We start from the raw sequence: 23644 nt of genomic DNA on the forward strand, positions 1-23644 counted from the left end.
GTTTTGTGGGTGTGAAGTTTGGTGAGTTCCTTGTACATTTTAGATACTAGTCCTTTATATGATATGTCATTTGCAACTATCTTTTCCCATTCTGTCAGTTGCCTATTAGTTTTCTTGATTGTTTCCTTTGCAGTGCAGAAGCTTTTTATTTTGATGAAGTCCCAAGGGTTCAGTTTTGCTTTTATTTCCCTTGACTTTGAGGATGTGTTGAGTAGGAAATTGCTGTGGTGGAGGTCTAGGAGGTTTTTCCTACTTTCTCCTCGAGGGTTTTGATGGTTTCCTGTCTCATATTCAAGTCCTTCAGCCATTTTGAGTTAATTTTTGTGTACGGTGTAAGAGAGTGGTCTAGTCTGAATGACTTTAAGGTGACCAGTGTTGAAGTTGAGTTACCAAAGACAGTTGCAAATCAAGGTCTCAAGAGTAACAGACACAGCTTGCCATTCACGCAGAATTATGCGCCACAAGAAATGCAGATGTCCATGTCTACTAAATGTTTTGCTTTATTTTTGTATTTAGATTTCAAGAGTAGATTTAAGGATGGTCTTGGCAAACCTAGATGCAAATTTAGTTGAGAAATCCTCTAGTGTTTGGAGTGCAGATGAAGTAAAATTCTGGAGTACAGACAACATTTTGGGATTTTTCAGAGTATATATGGAACTCAAAACCATGAGCATAGGCTTGCATCATCACAAAAGCATAGAGTATAGAAGCATTAGATACAATGTCTAAGGAAGGAGCATGGAAAATCCAATATCAGCCCTAGTTGTCATATCTTAACATTTATTATATCATGTTCAAATCTTATAGATACCTTTAAAAATAGAAACTTTATGTTACCTGTGTGTGCCTAATGACTAATAAGATTAAAAACCATAAACATAGAAACATTTCTATCCTTTAAAGTTTAAATATTCTTATTTTACATTAGTAAATGCCCTTATACTTTTTCCTTAAAGAATACTTTACTCATTTTCTTCATGATTTATTTCAAAGCACAATTAACACTGAAGTCAAAAGCTAGCATCATTCTTCAGAATATACTTGATTATTGAATATAAGTAATGTAACCATATTTTTTATCCTTCTTTGATAGACTGTAAGTACTCATTTGGTACAATGGTTTGGGAGGTCTCCTTGCTTGAGAGATAACAAGTTTATTTTCACTTATAAGAATATTTAAAACATTAGTCAAGAAGGTGAAAGTATCATCAAAAACAAAATACTATTAATATGAAATGCTCTGAAATGAAAAGAAATGTTTTTTGAATTAGTAAAATGCTTCTTTTTCCTGAAATCAATCTCCATGTAAAACTTGCACATTCTTGGAAGACACTTATTTATAATATTCAGTATTTAGGTATTACAAGAATAGTACTCATATAACATATAATGTGTGATGGCTACTTCTTTACAGAGTATAAATTTTAAGTAACTTGATACCACAGTAATTCTAAAATGTAGGTACTCTTATGAGTATTTTGTAGATAAATAAACTAAGGCTTGTGTTATGTCTTGAATTATATGTTCATCCTGGTCCTCCATTAGGTTTCTCCTGTTCTCCTGTTAGACCTATGAGTGCAAACATATGGTATCTGTCCTTCTCTGCCTGACTTATTTCACTTAGCATGGCACCCTTGAGGGGGAGCGGAAGAGGGAAAGAGAGTTGGGGAGAGAGAGGGACGCAAAACTTGAGAGACTATTGAATACTGAAAACGAACTGAGAGCTGAAGCGGGGGGAAGGTGAAGGTGGTGGAGGAGGGCACTTGTGGGGAAGAGCACTGGGTGTTGTATGGAAACTAATTTGACAATAAACTACTTAAAACATAAAAAAATAAAAATAAAATAAAACTCCATTTGCTTTGGAAAAAAAAAGAATTGTATGTTTGCAAAATTCATATGTGGAAGTCCTCATTCCTAAAGTAATTGTATTTAGGTGTGGGGTCTTTGGTAAGTAATTAGTTCTTAAGGGTGGTGCCCGCAAGTGGTCTTACAGAACAGATGCAAGAAAGATGATCTGTCTGTCTGTCATGTGGATGCCATGAGAAGGCATTCATGTGAAGCCAAGAAGAGGGTCCTCACGAGGAACTAGATCAATTGGTACCTTGACCTTGGCCTTTCCCTCCTCTGGAGTGATAAATAAATTAGTGCTGTTTAGGCCACTCAGTCTATTGTGTTATAACAGTCCAAGCTGACCAAGACAGCAGTTGATATTTAGTAATTTTTCCAAGGTCATAAATATAGTGAGTTTTTGAACCTAAATGATACAGTTTCAAATTGCAAAATCTTGGGGAGCCTGGGTGGCTCAGTCTGTTAAGCGTCCAACTTTGACTCAGGTCATGATCTCATGGTTCATGGGTTCAAGCCCCCTGACCGCTCAGAGCCTGGTGCCTGCTTCAGATTCTGTGTCTCCCTCTCTCTCTGCACCCCCCTCTGTTTCTCTCTGTCTCAATAATAAATAAAAACATTTTAAAAATAACAAATAACAAAATCTTAACACTCTGTTTTCTTAAAAGTAAGTAGTTTTATTTATTGGTAACACATAACAATTGGGACTTCAGGGCTACATAATCATAGGCGCTGTAATCAGAGTTTATTAGATTTTCATTCAAAAATTAAAATATTAAGTCCAAAAGTTCTTATATCTTAAAATCATTATTATTTATTATTCATTTACCAACATATGAGGGTTTATCAACCTCAGTGTTATTGAAATTTGGGGCCATATAATGCTTGGTGGTGGGGGCTGTCCTGTGCATTACAGGATTTTTAGCATCATCCCAACTTCTACTCACTAGATGCCAGGAACAGCCTCCCCTTTCAAATCTAGCAAGCAAAAATGTCCCCAGACATTGATTAATGTCTTATGGGGAGCAAAACTGCCATGAGTAAGAGCCCCTTGTATACATTAACCAACAACAGGGACAATTAATATCAACAACTGGGCTTGATATTGAAGATATGCATTGGGTAAATGAGAACTCAATATTCTGAAGTTCAATATGTATCTGAATACACACATATATCATAAGTATGTAACATTATGTATACAATTACTATGCATATATCAGGGTGGATCAAGTAAAAATAAATTTGATACTATTTGAAGAATTTAATCAGTGGTATTGGGAAACTCAACAAGTTTATCCTAGTCAATATCCAAAAAGCTCATTATTAATTTATTTGAGACCAAAAGTCTCTACTGTATGTATGAATCAAGATTTTAAGAGAAGTTTTGGATTTATTCACAGACACTCAAAAATGAAGGGCATTGCAAAACCATTCTTTTGTCATTACCCAAAAATTATTGATTCATTTAAGCTTTTAAAAACCAATGGGACGCCTGAATGGCTCAGTCAGTTAAGCATCCGGCTTTGGCTCAGGGCACGATTTCACGGTTATTGGGTTCAAGTCCCGCATTGGGCTCTGTGCTGACAGCTAATTCAGAGCCTGGAGTCTGCTTCAGATTCTGTGTCTCCCTCTCTCTCTGACCCTCCCCTGCTCACACTGTCTCTCTCTGCCTCTCAAAAATTAAAAAAAAAACACATAAAAAATCCCAATATATTAATTTAGTCATTATTAGAAGAGCAACAAGTTACTAAATCGAACACTATTTTAACATGCAAATGTTTCAGAATTATAGGTCACAGTCCATAGTATCATTCACTGAAGTTCAACTCCCTTCAAAGACATCTTTGTACAAATAACTTCTCAAGGGCAACTTAACAGTCGTGAGAATGTTAGACATTCTTCCCAAGATTCTGACCTGACTTTGGTGAGTGTTCTCATTTCATGAGTTTATCAGAACTCATACTAGGATGCAGTTAGTACCAAATTTCTGCAGGGGAAAGGGGAATATATTTCTCTTTATCTTCTGCAGATTCTTTTCATGAGTTTTTAGCTAGGATGTGAAATATCAAGGCCAAATATGGAAATTTCATTAACTAACACTGAGGACAGAGCAGTTTTGAGAAATTTAAACCTAATAATATGAAAAAGAAACTGTAGGAGACACTGTATTGAAAGACATGATCACTCGAGCTCATACCAATGAGGACCTGTCAATAAAAATTTGTATCACAATTCTCTATTTCTATTCACTCCACAAGGTGAATGAGGTGCGATCCAGCTAATAAATTGGAAGCTCCTTAAGCAAAATCTGAGGACCAGCCTGCCTTAACCCCAAATATACTTCAAAACACCTCAAATCAAACATTCCTTCCAAGTTATACCTACACAGGCCCATCTTTTTCTCTGACCCTGTTTGACCTAAAGAGAAATATGGAACAGCCAAGATAATGATTCTGCATAATCTTTTCTATTCTCAAAGGGACTCAGAACAATTGAATCATTAATTTTATTGTTCTTATAATCCTAATCCTATAAGTATTTTAGTCTTTAAGTATCATGCGTTAGAGTTGATCATAAGTGTAATGCTTTCACAGTGCTTTATATAATCTAAGTGGAGGGAACCCGAAGTTCAGACATCAGTGGTTCAGAGAACCGTGGAGAGAGGGGGACAAGAGCTAAGGGGAAAAGACTCTATCTACACTGAGAAGCCACTAGAGTTCCCATCGTTTAGCATCACTTTATTAAGCAAAAATCCTGACAGTATAGAGCCTGAACTCTTGTGTCTCGGAAACATGCTCAAGTACATTTTTTTGGGTTTGTTTGTTTGTTTTCTGTTTCCATTTCAATTCACAGTGAAACCGAGCATATTTGCTAACCAATCAAGACAGATCAGGTAGGACTTAACTGGCGCTTAAAATCAGGATTTTACAATGGACCTCAGTCTGCTAAAGTTCTGAAGGTAACAGAGTAGATCTGTCTTTGTGGTACATTTTCTGACAGAGATAGTATAGGTTGTTTGGGAAGCATTCTTTGAAGCATTTTATGAAAAACAGAAGAATGTAATTTGACTGTGCTTTGCATTCGACCATTGATTGTTTTTATTCTTGCCATTTAGGTGGCCTTTAGAAGTCATCCTGAGTTTGTAAAATAGAGCACTAGTATGTCATTATCATTCGGTTAATTTTCTACTATGTATGAATAATTATGGCCATCAAATGTTTCTGTATGAACTGCATTTCATGAAACATGTTCTTCAATGCTTAAAAATTCTGAAAGAAAAATGTATGTATATATTTCTTTTATAGTTATACACAGTCTTAGTTTTCTATTAAATATACGTCAGTGCACTGTATTGATGAGGAGAAAGTCACTCTAATGATAGTTTAGTGCTTGACTCAGTTGTGTAAATACTTGTTGTATTTACCCTGGAAATCTAAATGCAGCAGGAAGATAGAAACCCAGTAATATACAAATATTAAGATTATTTTATTATTACTTATTATAGTTATTATTACCATTATAAATAATCATACATAATTACATTTCCTCCAGATAGATAGGAGCCTATTTCATTGATTCAGTTTGTGGTTTGTTGGTACCTCCATTAAAACTCATTAGCATGGAAACTAATTTGACAATAAACTACTTAAAAAAAACTCATTAGCAACAATAGACTCCATAGGTTAAAACAACAACAAAAACAACCTAGCAAGTTTATAGAGATCTCTTTTTTGCTGAATTTCCAGTCCTAGGAAGCCATTTTCAGCTATTTGGGACTATTTCAGTAACTCACATCAACAATGAAAAGTAACTACTGGGGGCGTGTTTTGATTAATATTATGCAATTCAGGAAGGGGGTTAGATCTTGATTAGTATTACACAATTAAGGAAGGAGTTTAGACCCTCTGATTTGCCCTTTGAGGAAGCCTGAACAGTAACATCTGACACATACCAGGCAATGACATAATTGCCTTGCAAACAAGTCATTGTCTCACAGGTTTTAGGTTCTAATCGTCAATTGTATGCTTATATGGTTGGGTATTTCCCTTTGTAAAAGGAAATATTTTGGTAATATTTAGAAATATTAGAAATTGTGTTCAATAAGCTATCTTTGTATTATCTAAGTTAATATTCATTGTAAGCACTTAATGTTTAATTAGAATAGCAGTCAGGTTATTCTAATTTCCTCTTCATCGGAGAGCTGTCAATTTTTCTGACATTTTTGGAGAGTAGAAAACTCCATGAGGAACAATCCCTACTCTCCAGAGTAAAAGGATTAACCAAAAACAAAAACAAAGAACTGGAGACAAGCAGAATAAATAAGTTTTAGTAGAGATACTTCCAGGAAATTATGTAAATTCTGAGTTAGCAATTCCATTAAAAATATTAAAATGCATAATGATTTAAATTAAACATTAAGTGCTTTCAATGAATATTAACTTAGATAATACAAAGATAGCTTATTGAACACAATTTCTAATATTTCTAAATATTACCAAAATATTTTGTTATGGAATATTGATAGTGAGTAATATGCTACTTTAGTTACACCCATTAATAAGACTATATCTTCAAGTGCCAGTGATATAGCATAACACATTGGGTATTATGCAAACACTTGTAATAATAAGGATATCAATAATCTATAGTAAAAGAAATCATAATACATAATCAAGATAAGAAATCACAAATATCTTTCATTCAAACAAAGAAATTACAACTTTCTGAGCATGACCATATGCTATGGAACTTAGGAATTTTTACTTGGTTGATGGCCTTCCTACTAAAAATTCAGCTGTTAAAGTGCTAATCTCTATCCACCAAATGTCATTTTATGAATATCAAATGATAGCAACTCAGGAAATTGCTAGCAAATATCCATCTATGTCATTCACACTTAAAATTAACTGTGACAGAAAATTAATGATCAACTGGCATTTCTTATGTTCTTTATTTCGTTAGAAGAATGACAAGCCCGTATTGTTCCTTCAACTTCTGGGTGTATTTATAGTTTAAGTCCTTTATCTCCTCTAGGGAAAAAATGTTATTTGTTCAAAAACCACTAATCATTGGAACACCAAATATAACAATCCAGCGAGTTCCATCAGAACAGAGCAGGAGCAAAAAACATTTTGGCAAATGAGGGGTAGATACAGAGGGATGGAGTAGATGTGGTTGGGAACTGGAGAGTGGACTGAGAGAGTTGAAGAAGGAAGGAAATTTAATAGATGGTGAATACCAAACATGGCAGCTCTTTCTGGAAAACTTTACCAAAATGGGAGAGAGTTTGCTGTTGTGTGAATGCTTCTGTTCGCTCAAAATTTATGTTGAAATTCTAATTTCCAAGGTGATAATATTAGGAGGTGTGCCCTTTGGGAAGTGCTGAGGGCAAAGCCCTCAAGTATGGGATTAATGACTTTACAGAAGAGACTCCAGAGAGCTTACCAGCTGCTTCTGTTATGTGAGAACAGAGTGAGAAGTTGGCAGTCAGGAACCTGAAGGAAAGAAGTCATCAGAACCTGACCATGCTAATTCCATGATCTTGAAGTTGCCAGCACCCAGAACTGTGAGAAATCAATTTCTGTTGCTTATAAGTTGTCTAGTCTGTGGTATTTTGTTATAGTAGCCTTAGTGGCCTAAGATGGAGTCCTTTCTCAAAGAAGAAAGAACAGGGAATCTTAAACCTCACTGCTTTTGCAGGAGAGTGTTTAGAGTCTTAATCCACCTGTGACATAGTTTGCACCTGCAGGATAATCTCCCAGTAATTAGACCCAGATCCAGTGCAGGTTAGTACTCCTATCCCATTAACATCTGCTAGGATTTTACACACCTTTTGCAATAGCTCTGACAGTTTTGGCACAAGCTATCACGTGGTATTTACACGCCATTCAGGGTGACTGCCATTCCAAAGCTATATCCTAAACTAACGAGTGGCTTCTGGACATCTGGTAATGAGGTTGTAGGGAAGTTCTATGAGTGAACTAAAGCTACGGACAGAACAACTTTGAGAAACTTGTGCTGGCAAGGGAGGAAATTACATCACCAATATGAAACAAGGCTGGTCCTGAGGATGGACACGGCACTCCAGTAGCAGTGAAGTCACGTCTATATGGAGAGTCTATCTCGCCACACTTTGTATGACTAACCAGTCATTTCCTACTTCCATTCTGAGATCCTGTGCATCAATCCTAGCTTTAATTTCTCTAACAATTTTTGTTTAGGGAGTGTCTGGGTGGCTCAGTCAGTTTAGCGTCCGACTTCAGCTCAGGTCATGATCTCACAGTCCGTGGCTTCAAGCTCACATCAGGCTCTGTGCTGACAGCTAGCTCAGAGCCTGGAGCCTGCTTCAGATTCTGTGTCTCCTTCTCTCTTTGACCTTCCCCCACTCACTCTCTCTCTCAAATAAAATAAAGACAAAAAAATTTTTTTAAGCAATTTTTATTTTTTTTTAAATGTTTATTTGTTTATTTTCTGAGAGAGTGGGATCAGGGAAGGGGCAGAGAGAGGGAGAGAGAGAGAAGCCCCCACACTGTAAGCACAGAGGCCCGCATGGAGTTCAATCCCAGGAACCAGGAGACTATGACCTGAGCCAAAACCAAGATTCAGATGCTCAACCGACTGAGCCATCCCAGGCATCCCTCTAACAATTTTTAGACGGATCGAGAAGCAGGTAAATTGACACAGACACATTTGTCTTCTCTAGGAAGATAATTAAGTTACTGCTAAGCTGCTAAATCAGAGCCCTATTTCATGCTTTTTAAGCAAAATAATATTAGCAAAGTATTCAGCTATTTTTCTATTCATCTCACAATCAGAATATTAGCTGATTAAGAAAAGATTGGGTATAGCTCTGAATTTTAAATGCTTGCTAATCTTTTTTTTCCCTGTGATTTGGGCAAAAACTCATAATTCTGAGGATTTAAAAGATTAATTACAAGCTTCAACTGATAATAAGTAATTATCTGTCTTTTGTGCCAAATTATGCACACTCTCTTTAATTAACTAATATATGTGATATATGGTCTGTGTTGATTTTCAAAAAAAATATTCAAAATCTAAAATTTTTCAAATATTTTTAACTTAACATAAAATAAGGTAACATGGAACACAAAAGGAATCTTTTTTCCCAACATTGAAAGGCCCATCTCTCTATTTCTGTAAGTACAGGAGAAAATTCAGCTTGATTAATTACATTTTTTTAAACTGCATATAATCTCAACTCAGTATGATTCATCATCTAAATTTTAATTCCTGCCATCCAGGCCAGATGCATGGTTGATAATTCAGCATAAATTAACATTCATGTGTAATTAACAAATTCCAAATGATTCCAATGCATCTTTCCTCACTCTAACATTTGCCACTTATACCAACAGTACACATTCTCTATTTTATAGTAAGGACAGTTAGGTTGCATTTTCTTCCTCTTCTGGCCACTAAACTAGTGCTTAATAATGCAGAGCCATTAAAAAGTACATCTGTATAAGCAGATATGAAACTATGTACACAATATGTTCTTTAGTAATAATAGCAAGTTCATAACAGGCTCTATGTATCCATCTGTCTATAATTCTATTTTAGTCAAAACAGAAAAATCAAAATATGTGCTTATCTTGCAGGGAAAGGGAGAGAGAGAAACAGAGAGAAAGAGACCGGATTTCTGCTCCACCAGCTTCCACAGCACATCTAGGATGGGCTCTGTTTCAGACTAGAAGCTGACTGGTGGTACCCGGGTGGTGGGCTGGGTTCAGGTTGCTGACATATGTGTCCACAGATACTGTATTAGTTTCCCTTACAGTCTGAAGGGTCAGAAGTCCAAACGTCCAGGTGTTGACAGGGCAGTGATCCTTATGCCATCTCTTAGGGAGAATGCTTTCTAGCTTGTTCTGATTTTTAAAGTTGACCTGTTTTCCTTGGTTAGTGATTGCTTCCTTGCATCTCTCCACCCTCTCCCACTGTCATCACATCTTCATTTTCTCTCTCTGACTATCCTGCTTTCTCCTCAGGAAGACCATTGTGATTAGATTGACTTGACCCAGGTAATTCCAGATTCTTCTCAAGATCTTTAACTTAATCACATCTGCAAAATCCCTTGTGTCATATAACACATTTACATGTTCTAGGGTTTAGGATGTAGATGTCTTTGGGAGACCATTAGTATGCCTACGTGCCACAAATTCCCAAGTACTTGGGGATTTTATTCTCTGAAAGACTCACTGGAAGGTAAGAGGCAAGCCAAACCAGATGAGCACATTTGAAGCCTAGATTCACATCTTCTGCAATGACAGTCCAGGGACCAAAGGAAGCCACATGATCAAAATCAATCAATGGTGGGGGTAAGTGACTTTGGTCCAGAGTTAGAGAACACCATATGAAAGCCATACATTGTTCCAGTTTACATTGTAATGTAGACAAACTTTTCTCATTGTATAAATAGCCAAAAAGAAACTTGCATCATGCCCCAAAGCATTTTACTTCTGCTGAAATTTTTGTTTTGGGTATATCCACTTCCTTATGGGTAATATTTGTGGGGAAATATAATTCTCTTCTCATTTTTTTGACTTTCTGGAGAGGTGTCCTCATTTACAGAGGTGGAAGGTGAATAAAAGGCAAGATGTAAGTGATTCTGTAAAACAGTGATATACTTTGGAAAACTTTCTCTTCTGAGTCTCCTCGGGAGCAGTTCGGTGTGTGTTTGAGCAGAGGAGTCTAGGAGAAGATCCTCAGGGGCCTTTTAGGTCTTACGCAGGGAAAGGCCTTCATGTTCTTTTTCACTTCTGAGAAATGCTCTCTAGACATGCCAACCTCGCGAACTTTATTAATTCGATGTATGGGCTCCTGAACAGACATCTCATGTTGCACACTGAAAATAATTTGTAAAGAAGTCTATCTAGTTAGGAAACCTTTCCCTATATTGCTTTAGTATCATCAATGGAATGTAGCAACTGCAGCTCAAAGTGACATATTATTCTAAAGATGTTAAAATTTTTTTAATGTTTATTTTTGATATACAGAGACAGAGCATGAGTGGGGTAGGGACAGAAAGAGAGGGAGATACAACATCCAAACTGGGCTCCAGGCTCTGAGCTGTCTGCACAGAGCTCAGTGTGGGGCTCGAACTCATGAACCCTGAGATCATGACCTGAGCAAAAGTAGGAAGCTTAGCCAACTGAGCCACCCAGGCGCCCCTACTGAGGTAAAAAAGTGATTCTATTTTAAGATAAACTCTAGCAATTTTGTAAGAAGTCAGGCAGCCGATACTCTCACATAACTTGAGAAATTAATATTTATCTAATGCACTCTGGCATTTTCCATGACAAGTTTTGAATAAAGCGAATGAAGTTTTCTGTACATTCTAAAGAAATAGATCATTAAGACTTCCATAGAGTAAACTAGTCAAACTCATTTCAGAAAGGTCATCTTGATGTAGTAACAGCTGTACTTTGAAAAATATTTTTGCCCAGGCTTATCTTTGGGCCCTTAGAGGAGATTTTCACAAGATAATTTTGCTTATGGCGTGATACATCCAGAGCTTAACTAGCGCCAAAATTGCTGCTGGTTTCAGCTGTTATGTTACTGCAGGGCCTTTCATGGGAATATCACTTTCTGATTTTCAATTGCATTTTTAAAATTTCATGTCCTAAATTGCATCTGGTGTTTTAGTTTTGAACAAGTAGGCAGTATTACTAAAATAAAGAATGAGTCCCCTGATCATCACATATAAAAATAGAAATCAATCAGTTTGAATCAGTTCTATTAAATTAAGAAAATTTTAAAATAATATATGAACCCTACTTTAGAAGAAAAATATACCACATATCTAAGTGTAAAACATATTTCACTAAATATAATGAACAAGTCTCAATGAATAGAAAATTATTGTAATCACGCAGGGTATAGTCTCTGACAAGAAGTCTTATAGATTATCTATTTATTATTTATCAATACACAACATTTCCATAATTACATCAAAGGAGCACTGACTAGATTCTTCTATGTTCACAAATGATGTCCCTGTTAATATCTTCTTGGCAGAAACACGGTTGGGTGCATTATTGTTTCATTTATCATTTGGACTATCTTTTAAAATATAAATTAAAAATTAGTGACTACAAAAATTAGTTAAGTTTGGTTTAGTCCAGAAGGAATAATGTGAATCTTTATATGCTCTCTTGTGTCCTAATAATAACTTATCTGAATGTTTCCTTAACCATCTAAAACCAAAAAACATTAATTTTAAGTATTACTAAAGAAAATTTAATAAAACTAAATGTTCTCAGGCACCTGGGTGGCTTAGTCGGTTAAGCGTCCAACTCTGGGTTTCAACTCAGATCATGATCTCACAGTTCCTGAAATGGAGCCTTGCATCAGGCTCTGCACTGACAGCACAGAGCCTGTCTGGGATTCTGTCAGACTCTTTCCCTCTGTCTCTCTCTTGCTTACACATGCTTTCTCTCTCTCTCTAAGAAAATAAATAAACATTAAAAATTATATAAATTATGTATGTGTTCTCCATCTATGTTAAAAGAACAGGAACACAACAGAGTGAAATTTCATAAAATAGCTAAAATCATGTTTACTTTTTTCCAAATAATCATGTTAATAACATAATTTACCTTTTTAACTAGAATATATCACTTATATACTCACTTTTATTCATTTTACATAAACAGTTAAGATGTATTTACAACAGAGGTTTTGTTTTTAAATTCTCTAAGAGTAGACAGATTAGTGTGTATATAGGTATTAATACTCTAGGAGTTAAAAGAGGAGAACTTTTATATTAGTTAATAAAGTCATTGATTTGTAAATACATTCAACCAAAATTTTAATATCATTTATATTGGAGAAGTATAAATATGATGAAACAAAAATTGGGTTTAGATCTTGAGTTATCTTTCAAATATTAGTGAAAGTGTAAAATGAAGTTGTATCCAACCGGAAATGATTAAAAGTATACTTTTTGAAATATTCTTCCCACTTTAATGTGTGTGCATGCATGTGTGTGTGTGTGTGTTAACATAGTGTAAAATGAGAATTACAGTTTTAAAAAGCTACGTGTTTCTCCTGAGTCCACTTGAGAAGAGATTGGTACATTAAATATTCTATATTAAGGGAAAATACAGAAGGGTTTAGATTGTATTGTCATTCCATAATTAGATAATTAATCCTTGTCTACTAAAGGTTGAAAGCAAATGATAATTAGTGAACTTAAAAAAGTTAACTGTTTGAATTCTCCTACTTACTCATAAAGATAATAGGAAGCTTTTCAGACTGTAAAATACTGACTCCTTTTCATTTGGTATTTGTCTTTTACCTAGAAGTTCTGCATCTAAGAAGTTAAAAATGTTAACATGAAGATTTTTTAGTGCTATAAATGCTTGTATTAAGAAAAAACGTTCAGGGCAGCAGGTGGCTCAATAGGTTGAGCATCTGACTCTTGATTTCAGCCCAGGGCATGATCCTTGGTCATGAGATGGAGCCCCACACCAGGCTCCATACTGTGCACTAAGCCCGATCCTCTCTCTCCCTTTCTCTCTGCTTCTTCCCTGATCTCTGTCTCTCTCAAAAATTTTTTTCAATTAAAAGGAAAAATGTTCAAATAAGCAGGGACCTAGAAAAAGAAGAAACTTAGATGAAATTTATTAAAGGAAGGAAATTACAAAGAAAAATAAGAAATAAATAAAATAAAGACCAGAATAAACAATAACATAATTTTGGAAACTAATGACCAGTTATTCCTAAAAGAGAAACAAAATTTACAATGTTTTAAGAAAAAAAGAAAAACCCCAAAAAAACAAAATAAGAAATGAAAGAGGAAACAAAGTGACAGATAACCACAGAAATACATAGTATGATGAAAGATTAGTATAAACAGTTACATACTAACCAATCAAATAATTTAGAAGAAAAACCAGATAATTCTTAAAAATGCACAAGTTGCCAAGATTGAATCCTGAGTCTTGAAACCAAGAAGTAAGAAATCTTCTTAGATCAATAATAAGAATGAAAGTTAACTTTAACTTAGGAATAATCTCCCAACACAGAAAAGCCCAAGACCACATGTTGTCATTGGTGAATTCTACCAAATGATTAAAAAAATTAATGACAATCTTCATCAAAATGTTACAAATAAAAGAGGGAACACATTCAAAATCATTCCATGAGGCCTGTACTACTTTAATACCGAAGCAGGATAAAAACGATACAATAACAAAAAACTCTAGTTTGTCCAATATACATATTGCTACTCTGACTTCCTTTTGACATCAATTTGTATTTCTCCACCCCCTTGCTTTCAACCTGTATGTGTCTTTATGTCTAAAATGAGCCTTTTGTAGGCAGCATATAGATGTTTTTTTTAATTTTTAATTTTTTAATTTTTTTTATTTTTGAGAGAGAGAGATAACACAAGCAGGGGAGGGTCAGAGAGAAGGAAGTACAGAATCTGAAGGAGGCTCCAGGCTCTGAGCTAGCTGTCAGCACAGAGCCCGATGCAGGGCTTGAATCCACAAACCATGAGATGGTGACCTGAGTCGAAGTTGGACACTCAACCAACTGAGCCACCCAGGTGCCCTGGTTTTTTTTTTTTAATCGGTTTTGATTCCCTATGTCTTTTGATTTGAGCGTTTAGTCTATTTACATTTAAAGTAATTATTGATAGATATGCATTTATTGCCATTTTATTACTTGTTTTGCTATTGTTTCTAGAGATTTCCTCTGATCCTTTCTTATCCTTGTCGCGTTTGGTACTTCTTTTGCACTCAAAGAGTCCCCTTTAAAATTTCTTGCAGGGCTGGTTTAGTGGTCACCAACTCTTTTATTTTTTATTTGTCTGGTATACTATTTATCTTTCTTTCTTTTCTGAATTATATCTTGCTGGGTAGAGTATTTTTGTCCACATATTTTTTGCATTTGGCACTTTAAAGATATGCCACTCCCCTCTGGCCTGCCAAGTTTCTGTTGAGAAATCGTCATATAGCTCTATGGGTTTTCCCTAAAAAGTTAAGGACTTCCTTTGTCTTGCTGATTGCAACGTTTTTTCTTTATCACTATATTTTGTCTCTGCAGACTTCTTGAAGGATAGAACAGCCAAAGCACACGCAGCACAAGGCATCACAGACATTCCCTGAAGCATCACACCTTGGGAACTTCATGACCTCTTCTTCATAAGACCATTACGTTCAGAATCAGTAGACATAACTGGCTTTTCTAACCCAGAGAAGAAAGCAGAGATTTAGACAAAATACCAAGATAGAAGAATTTATCTCAAATGAAAGAGCAAGATAAGGCCATCCCCAGAGACCTAAGCAAAATAGATACAAAGAGCATGCATGATGAGGAATGTAAAGGATGAATCATAAAGATACTCACTGGGCTTGAGAAGAGAATAGAAGGTATCAATGGACCCTTACCCCAGAGATAAAAGAGTTAAAAAAGAATCAGTGAGATAAAGAATGCAATAACTGAGAGTGGAGGCAGGCTTGGTGCCATGAACAGCATGCTGGAAAAAGCACCGGAACAAGTTAGTGAGCTAGAGGACAAAACAATGGGAAAAAATGAAGCTGATCAAAAGAGAGAAAGATGAATGATGCAACCTGAGAATTGACTTTGGGAACTCATGTCTCCATAAAACACAATGAGCTATGTATTATAGGAGTCCCAGAAGAAGAACAAGAGAGAAAGGGGATAGAAGGTTTATTTGAGGAGATTATAGTTGAAAACTTCCCTAACCTGGGGAAGGAAACAGGCATCCAGTTCCAGGAGGCACAGAAATCTCCCATTAGAGTCAGCAAACGCAGGCCAACACCAAGGCATACTGTAATTAAATTTGCAAAATGTAGTGATAAATATGAATATTTTATATATATATATATTTGACTAATAATGATATGTGTTGCCCATGTTTATTAGACTAGTTTTTTTTAATTTTTTTAATGTTTTATTTATTTTTGATACAGAGAGAGACAGAGTATGAGAAGGGGAGGGTCAGAGAGAGAGGGAGACACAGAACCGGAAGCAGGCTCCAGGCTCTGAGGTAGCTGTCAGCACAGAGCCTGACGCGGGGCTCGAACCCACGAACATGAGATCTGACCTGAGCCAAAGCCGGAGGCTTAACCGACTGAGCCACCCAGGCGCTCCTAGACTAGTTTTTGTTGCTGTTGTTATTTTGTTTTTCTTACATGCATTTGGGGATAAACTGAAATTCATAGCATTAAACTATTAAAGTTCATTTCTGAAGCATGATTCTCCATATCCATTTAGGACATATCCCAAGTTAAAGTAAAAAGATACATAAAGATGCTGAGTGAAGGTGATGGGACAGAACAAGGGAATAGAGAGTTCTAGAAATATGAAGCATGGTTCTGGTTCAATTTTCCTTTCCTGCCAGCTCTATGATGTTGGATTCCTATGAGCCAAGTGGCTCCAGAGACCCAGGCATCTAGATGCATCTATGTCCCAGCAAAGGGGAATTGTCCACAGTTTTCACCTCATTGACTGAGAAAATCCTCAATAACAGGGTCAGAAAATGATGGATTCTGGGAAGAGATTAATTATCCTAGTTTTATGGATAACAACAACCTCATTCCCATGGAAGTTTTTAGTTCTCATGTATACTAGGGATTTCAAACCCAGGAAAGGCTAAGAATGTGATAGTCAGGCTGAGTCTTTCTGCCTTTGGAGTTGGAAGAAAACTATCTGATCAGAGAGAAGAGGTCTTTCCTCATGTCTCATGGTCTGCCACACTTCATATCTCATGGCCACGTAAGTAAATACCACATTTCTAGAATCACCAGGGAACATCTTGGATTTTTAGCACTGTCTTATAACCAGACCTTAGTAAAAAAAAAAAAAAATGAGCTGTATGAGAAATCAAAAAGTTGTATGAAAGGACCCAGAACACAGAGATGACCAGGCAGAATATTCGCAATTCGGGCCCCCAGAACAAAGCTGCCAGAGGAAATTTATGAAAACTTTAACTGAAAAATGGAGGGCCACCTGGATGGCTCAGTTGGTTAAGTATCCAACTTTTGATTTTGACTCAGATCACGATTTTACAGTTCGTAGAATGGAGCCCCATGTCAGGCTCTGTGCTATCAGCCCAGAGCCTGCTTGGGATTTTCTCTCCTTCTCTCTCTTTGCCTTGCTCTCTGCCTCTCTGTTTCTCTCAATATAAATAAATAAACTTTTTAAAAAAGGAAAAATTAAGGTACCTGTTCCCTCTTGTGAATAATATTGTAATGAAAATGGGGGTATAGACATCTCTTCAGGATTCTAATTTCATTTCCTTTGGATATATACCACAAAATAGAATTGTTTGATTATATGATAATTCTGTTTTTTTAATTTTTTGAGAACTCTCCATACTGTTTTCTACAGTGACTGTATCAATTTACATTCCTACCTAATAAGTGGAAAAAGAAAATGTGATGTATACACACACACACACACACACACACACAGATATATTATTCAGACATAAAAAAGAAGATAATCTTGCCATGTTTAATAACATGGATGAACTTGAAACACATTTGAATGACATAATAAGTAAAATATGGAAGACAATGAAAGACAAATGCTGTATGATCTTACTTATACATAGTTTCTAAGAAAGGAAGGAAGGAAGGAAGGAAGGAAGGAAGGAAGGAAGGAAGGAAGGAAGGAAGGAAGAAAGGAAGGAAGGAAGGAAGAAAGGAAGAAAGGAAGGAAAAAAGAAAGAAAGAGAAGTCATGCCCACAGAAGTAGAGAGTAAAATAGCAGTTGTCAGGAGTTAGGAGTGTGGGGGAATGAGGAGCCAGTCAAACGACACAAACTTTTAGTTATAAAATAAATTAATTCTGAGGATCTAATATATAGCATGGTGACTATTCATAAAAATACTCCATTCTATACCCAAAATTTTCTGGGAGAACAGATCTTAAGTGTTCTCAGAACATGCACATGCACAAATGGTCACTATGTGAGGTAACAGGTGTGTTAATTACCTTGAGTGTGGTGAGCATTTCACAGTGTCTACAGATATTTAATTATATTGTACATCTTAGAAAATAAAAAACATCATGTCGCACGACCTAAACATATACAATTTTAGTTTGTTAGCCATAACTCTGTAAAGCCAGGAAAACATTAAAAAAATAAATCAAATGTGAGAGCACTAAGATTGAAGGGAAAAAATATAAAAATAACAAGAAATAATCTCATGCATTATTTATCTACTGCTGCTAACAAAGGACTCCGAAGTTAGTGGCCTGAACTAACATGCATCAGCCACAGTTTCTGTGGGTCAGGAGTCCACCCCCAGCCTTACTGGGTCCTCTGCTCCGTATGATGATGCTTCAGTCAAGGCATCTGCTGGGCTGTGCTCCTCCGGGGAGCACAGTGCCTGTTCCCCAAATATTGGCTGTTGGCAGAAGTCAGTGTCATGTGGCTGTAAAACCGAGGACCTCACTTCCTGCTGGTTGTCATTGCGGGGATTCCTCACTCTCAGAGGTTGCTTGAAGCTTCCCACCACCTGGGCTTCCCACAAATGATCTCACACCACGGAGTTCAGCAAGCGAGCTTGCCCCTCCAAGCCTTTAAAAAGGAATTTTAGGTAATTTAAACAATGGTGAGAGTGGCAATCCCAGATGCTTTGTCACATTCTGTTGGTTAAAAGCAACTATCAGTATCGGGCTCTTGGGTGGCTCAGTCCTTTAAGCTTTTGACTCTTGATTTTGACTCAGGTCATGATATTATGGTCCTGGGACTGAGCCCTGCATCGGCTCTCCACTGAGCATGGAGCCTGTTTGGAATTCTCTCTTTCCCTTTGCCTCTACCCCTCCCCCATTTGCACTTGTGTAAGCTCTCTCTCTCTCTCTCAAAATAAGTAAATAAACATTTACAAAAAGTAAAAGTACTAATTTTTTAAAGCAAGTATCAACTTGTACCTGCACTGAAGAAGAGGGAGTTACTGCAGGTGTGACTTACTGAAGCACTAGGGTGTATCCACCACCCATCAATTAAATATCTAAAATGTTGTTTGCCATTCATCCTCCAGCGATAAATCTAGGCATAGGCCAAAAGCATGAAAAATGGAATTCATACTACAGAAGGCAAGAAGATTTTGAGATATAAAAGAGCCATGGCATAAAAGCAGAAAATATAAGTGAAGATAAAATATAATGATAAAAGAAAAATATTTCCCCCTTTTGGAGTAAAAGGAGGAAGAGTTAGCAAATAAATTCAGATTCAGGTATTGCCTTAGGAGGCCAGGAAAGGAGAAGCCATCTATAAATAGAAAGGAAAATGGTTTTCAAATTTACATGGGAAAAGTGGAAATGAAGAGCAATGAACCAACCAGAGAAAAAAAGAGAAAATAGTGGCAAAAAAAAAATACATGTCCTAAATAAGCTCACAGACATCAAAGCATAGAAGTTAATACCCTATATGTTCATGTTCTGAACACTTCCATAATGACAGAATGCCATGAAAATATAATACAAGTAACCAGAAAATATTTATTTACGCCATTAAAAATAATAATGCATTTGCAACAAACTTAAAATTAAGAGGTAAGTAAGAGACAGGCAAATGGAAATAAAGAGAAGGAAAAAGAGACACTGGAAATAAAAGTGGGGAGACCACAGAATCCTCTGGTACAAATGTGATCAAATTGGGAAGAGAGAGGTCAACTCTATTTCTTGGCACAGGGAATGTTACAGAGTCAGACTTTTGCCATATTTATTCACCAGTGGTTGGATATTATGGGGAGTATTTAGGTCCGTGAGGGTTGTGACAATTGAAAAATATGACTGGGGAAAGACTTGTTCGTTCTGCCTTCTCATTGTCTCCTCCCTATTGATTTGCAAATGCCTTCACACGCTCTAGGGCTCTGGGGTCTAGAAGGCAATCCTTAAACAAAAATCATTCAGTTCCCCATGCTGTAATTAAAGGAATGTTCTGACTTAAATTGAAAAAAATGATGGTCCCAACTGGTAGACACATTTGCAGGTCTTAGTAAAAAATGTTTATTCACTGACAATTAATAAATTAAAACTTGACTTACAGAGCAAATATTGGTTATTTGTTAATAGATTCACATGATCTATGACTATACCTCAGAGCTTAATCAAACGTGAATTAATTCCAATGACTTGAATTCCCCTTCCTGCTTCACTGGATGTTTCTGGAGGACCACCCACTCTACTCTGATATTGAAAGTTTCTGTCTCAATTTTATTTAACTTTATTTTCTTAAATGTTTGTTTATTTTTAAGACAGAGAGAGACAGAGTGTGAACAAGGGAGGGGCAAAGAGAGAGGGAGACACAGAATCTGAAATAGGCTCCAGGCTCTGAGCTGTCAGCAACAGAGCCCAATGTGGGGCTCAACCCCATGAACTGTGAGATCATGACCTGAGCCGAAGTCGTAAGCTTACTGACTGAGCCACCCAGGTGCCCCTGAATTTTATTTAACTTTAGTATACAACAGATAGAGGATGATGATAGGGAAGTAAGTACATGGGTAGAGAGATAGATATAGGTAGATAGATGGATAGATAGATAGATAGATAGATAGATAGATAGATAGATAGGTGATACATTAAAAAGACTGAAAATCACATGCCACTTTCCACTGTAATTCCATTATTTTTCTTATAGGGCCCCAAATGTGAAAGATAACATAATTGTGGGGACTATGTTCACTGAAATCATTTTGCAAAACATCAGTTAGTAAACTTATACGCTGTGGAAGTAGAAAGTCTCAGAAAGTCAATTCAGTAACAATCAACCAGATACAGTAAAAATACTACAGATACACTGCTTAGATTCACATTGTTAGAATAGTGCATTTGTGTAATTGCTTACCACCTTCTGTCTAACTTGCCTCATTCCGATAGCCATATAGTGGTATCTACTCATAGGATTATATATATGTGAGGATTATATGTTAGTTATTTTTCATTTGAAAATGATCATTGTTGGGGCGCCTGGGTGGCTCAGTTGGTTAAGCCTCCGACTTCGGCTCAGGTTAGATCTCATGTTCGTGGGTTCGAGCCCCGCATCAGGCTCTGTGCTGACAGGTAACTCAGAGCCTGGAGCCTGCTTCCGGTTCTGTGTTTCCTCTCTCTGCCTCTCCCCCTCTCATGCTCTGTCTCTCTCTGTATCAAAAATAAATAAAACATTTAAAAAAAAAGAAAAAAGAAAATGATCATTGTCAAATATTTATTCACCAAAATTACATTCACAACACCTATTTTCATATTAACTGTGACACGGGATATTTTTAACTACCTGTAATATTTTTAAAGTTACCATGTAGTTTTGCATAATTAATCTTAGTATAGCATAACTGAAATCATTTACCAGAACAAGCCCCAGTGTAGCTAATTCTAGGATATAAGACACTGCAAAAATGAGAACTTCTTATATATTTTGAAATTCTAGCATATTACACAGGATGAGTATCTTTCTTCTAATATATTCCCACTGTCTTTTTTGTTCCTAATTTCTTTAGTTACCAATTTACTAGGCTATTATGATGGAAACACTATTTGGCATGTCTTTTGAGATTATGACATTTAGAAGCTGAAACAAGCTTGCAATTATCATTTCACTCAACAACACGGAGAGAATTTTGACTAAGCAAGTATGACACCATTGCTCAAATAAAAGACGTACTGGGAAATTGAAACTTCAAAAGAATTTTCCAAATTGTTGGAACCAAATTTAAAGAATAATTTATAAATTTAGCTAACCCATGTCAAGTTCCGGTAAATCAAATCTTGTTCTATTGTTTTTCATGAACCAATTAGTGAATTAGTGAAGTTCACTAAATTGCTTCAGCCAAATAAGTCCAGTACCCCAGGATTTTGCACACACGCACACACACAGATCCATACACTCAAACCATGCACACCCACAGCATTAGAATAACCAAACTCTAGAAGTGTGACATGAGACACATTACACATAAATCACTCTCTAAGCTCCTAAAGTACTCATTGTTGAAGAGAAGGCTGTTCCCCCAATAGTAGGTATATTTTATTCATTTTCTGCCAGGCATAGAGTGACAAAACCATGGCATTGGTTGGAGAATCATTGAAAGTTTTCCAGTGAGAAAGTTCTTAGTTTTAAAATCAGTTTCAAATAATGTGTAGCAAGGAAAACATGTGCTTTGTCCTATATGATTGATGGCAGTTTGCCAAACACAGTGGCCAGTAACTTGATCAAGTAATAGTCACTACAAGAAGGCAGATAAAAACAGTAAGTAGGTATTGCAGGTATTTGTTAAAAGGTGACTTTTCTAGACCATTAATGATGCTGATTAATTTTAGGAATGGCTGTAATTGCAGTGTGCATGGTGGCAAAGTTGAAGTTTTATGAGTTAATGATTGTGGTACATTTAAGAATGGTTTAGAACACATTCAGCATCAACTTGAAGACACATGTAATAAAAATAATAATAATTTACCTGATTGTAAAGTATATTACATTTTCAACTGTATAGATTTAAATTTTATCATTGATCTATTTAAAAATTTTAGAAAATGTGTTATCTAAAAATAATGTAGGAAGACGTGTATTTTACTTTTAATTAGTTCATGATTTAGTAGTATTTCTTCATTTACATTTTAAAATATATGATTTCAGAGTTTATTTTTGCCACTTATTAGCATGTCCATATGTGCTTCCCTACTTTCAGGATTTATGATGAAATTAAACAGATTTTTCCTGGCTTCTTTTTGTACATTATATTTTACTTCTCTTCTCTACTTGTGATCTAAACAACTCTATGAAAGAAGAACTGTGAAGGAAGGTAGTTTATTAAAAACTGACATGTATGTATTTTTTTAAACTTAATGAGAGCCTAAATAAGAATCCCTATACAAATCTAAGGAATCATAAAATGGTTTGCAATTATGACTTTTTAATGTATTAGCACAGACTCTGGTAGGATGAACAAAACAAAATAAAACAAGCAAATAAAAAATGCCACCCAACCTACCATTGGGCATTTGTAATGATGAAGATTTCATCCCTCCTAGAGGTACATGACCAATAATGGTTAGGAAAGGGGCTGAATCTGACAGGTTGACCATTTCACAATGTTTTTCACAACTGCTCACTCATGAAAATTAAGCATAGAAAACAAAGCACTGGCTACTGACTATTTTTGCCTCGATGAAACATACCATTCCACCACAGCCCATTGGCCACTTATTGGTTATAGAGCACAGACTCTCTCTAAAAGGGGCTGAGAAATGTGAGGAAACATAGGGTTTCATTAGTAAACAATACCAGTCTCTGTCACAGTCTTCCCTCCTGGTGTTTAAATATCCTTTTGCTTCATTTGTTCCTGTACATAGAACTAACTAAATCTCTGCCAAGGAAAAGAGCCCTAAAGTACGATCTCTTTTGCTATCAACTGAATGTTTGAGTCTTGCCCCCGAAGTTCATAGGTTAAAACTTAATACTCCATGGATGGCATTTGGAGGTGAAGCCCTTGGGAGTTACTTAACATTACTTAGAACCAATGTGAATGGGATTAGTGCCCTTATAAACGAAGTCTGAAGAGAATTACCTTCCCCTTTCTACCATGTGAAGACACAGTGAACAGAATGAATCGTGAACAAGGAATTGTGAATTTGTCAACAAGGAATTGAGTCCTCACAGGGCACCAAATCTGCTGGTACCTTGATTTTGGATTTGCCAACCTCCAGAATTGTGAGAAATAAATGTTTGTTGTTTAAGCCACACAATCTGTGGTATTGTGTGATAGCGATCCAAACAGCCTGACATACCATTACTGCAT

The sequence above is a fragment of the Suricata suricatta genome, chromosome 6, assembly GCF_006229205.1.
Source record: "Suricata suricatta isolate VVHF042 chromosome 6, meerkat_22Aug2017_6uvM2_HiC, whole genome shotgun sequence".
NCBI lineage: Eukaryota > Metazoa > Chordata > Mammalia > Carnivora > Herpestidae > Suricata > Suricata suricatta.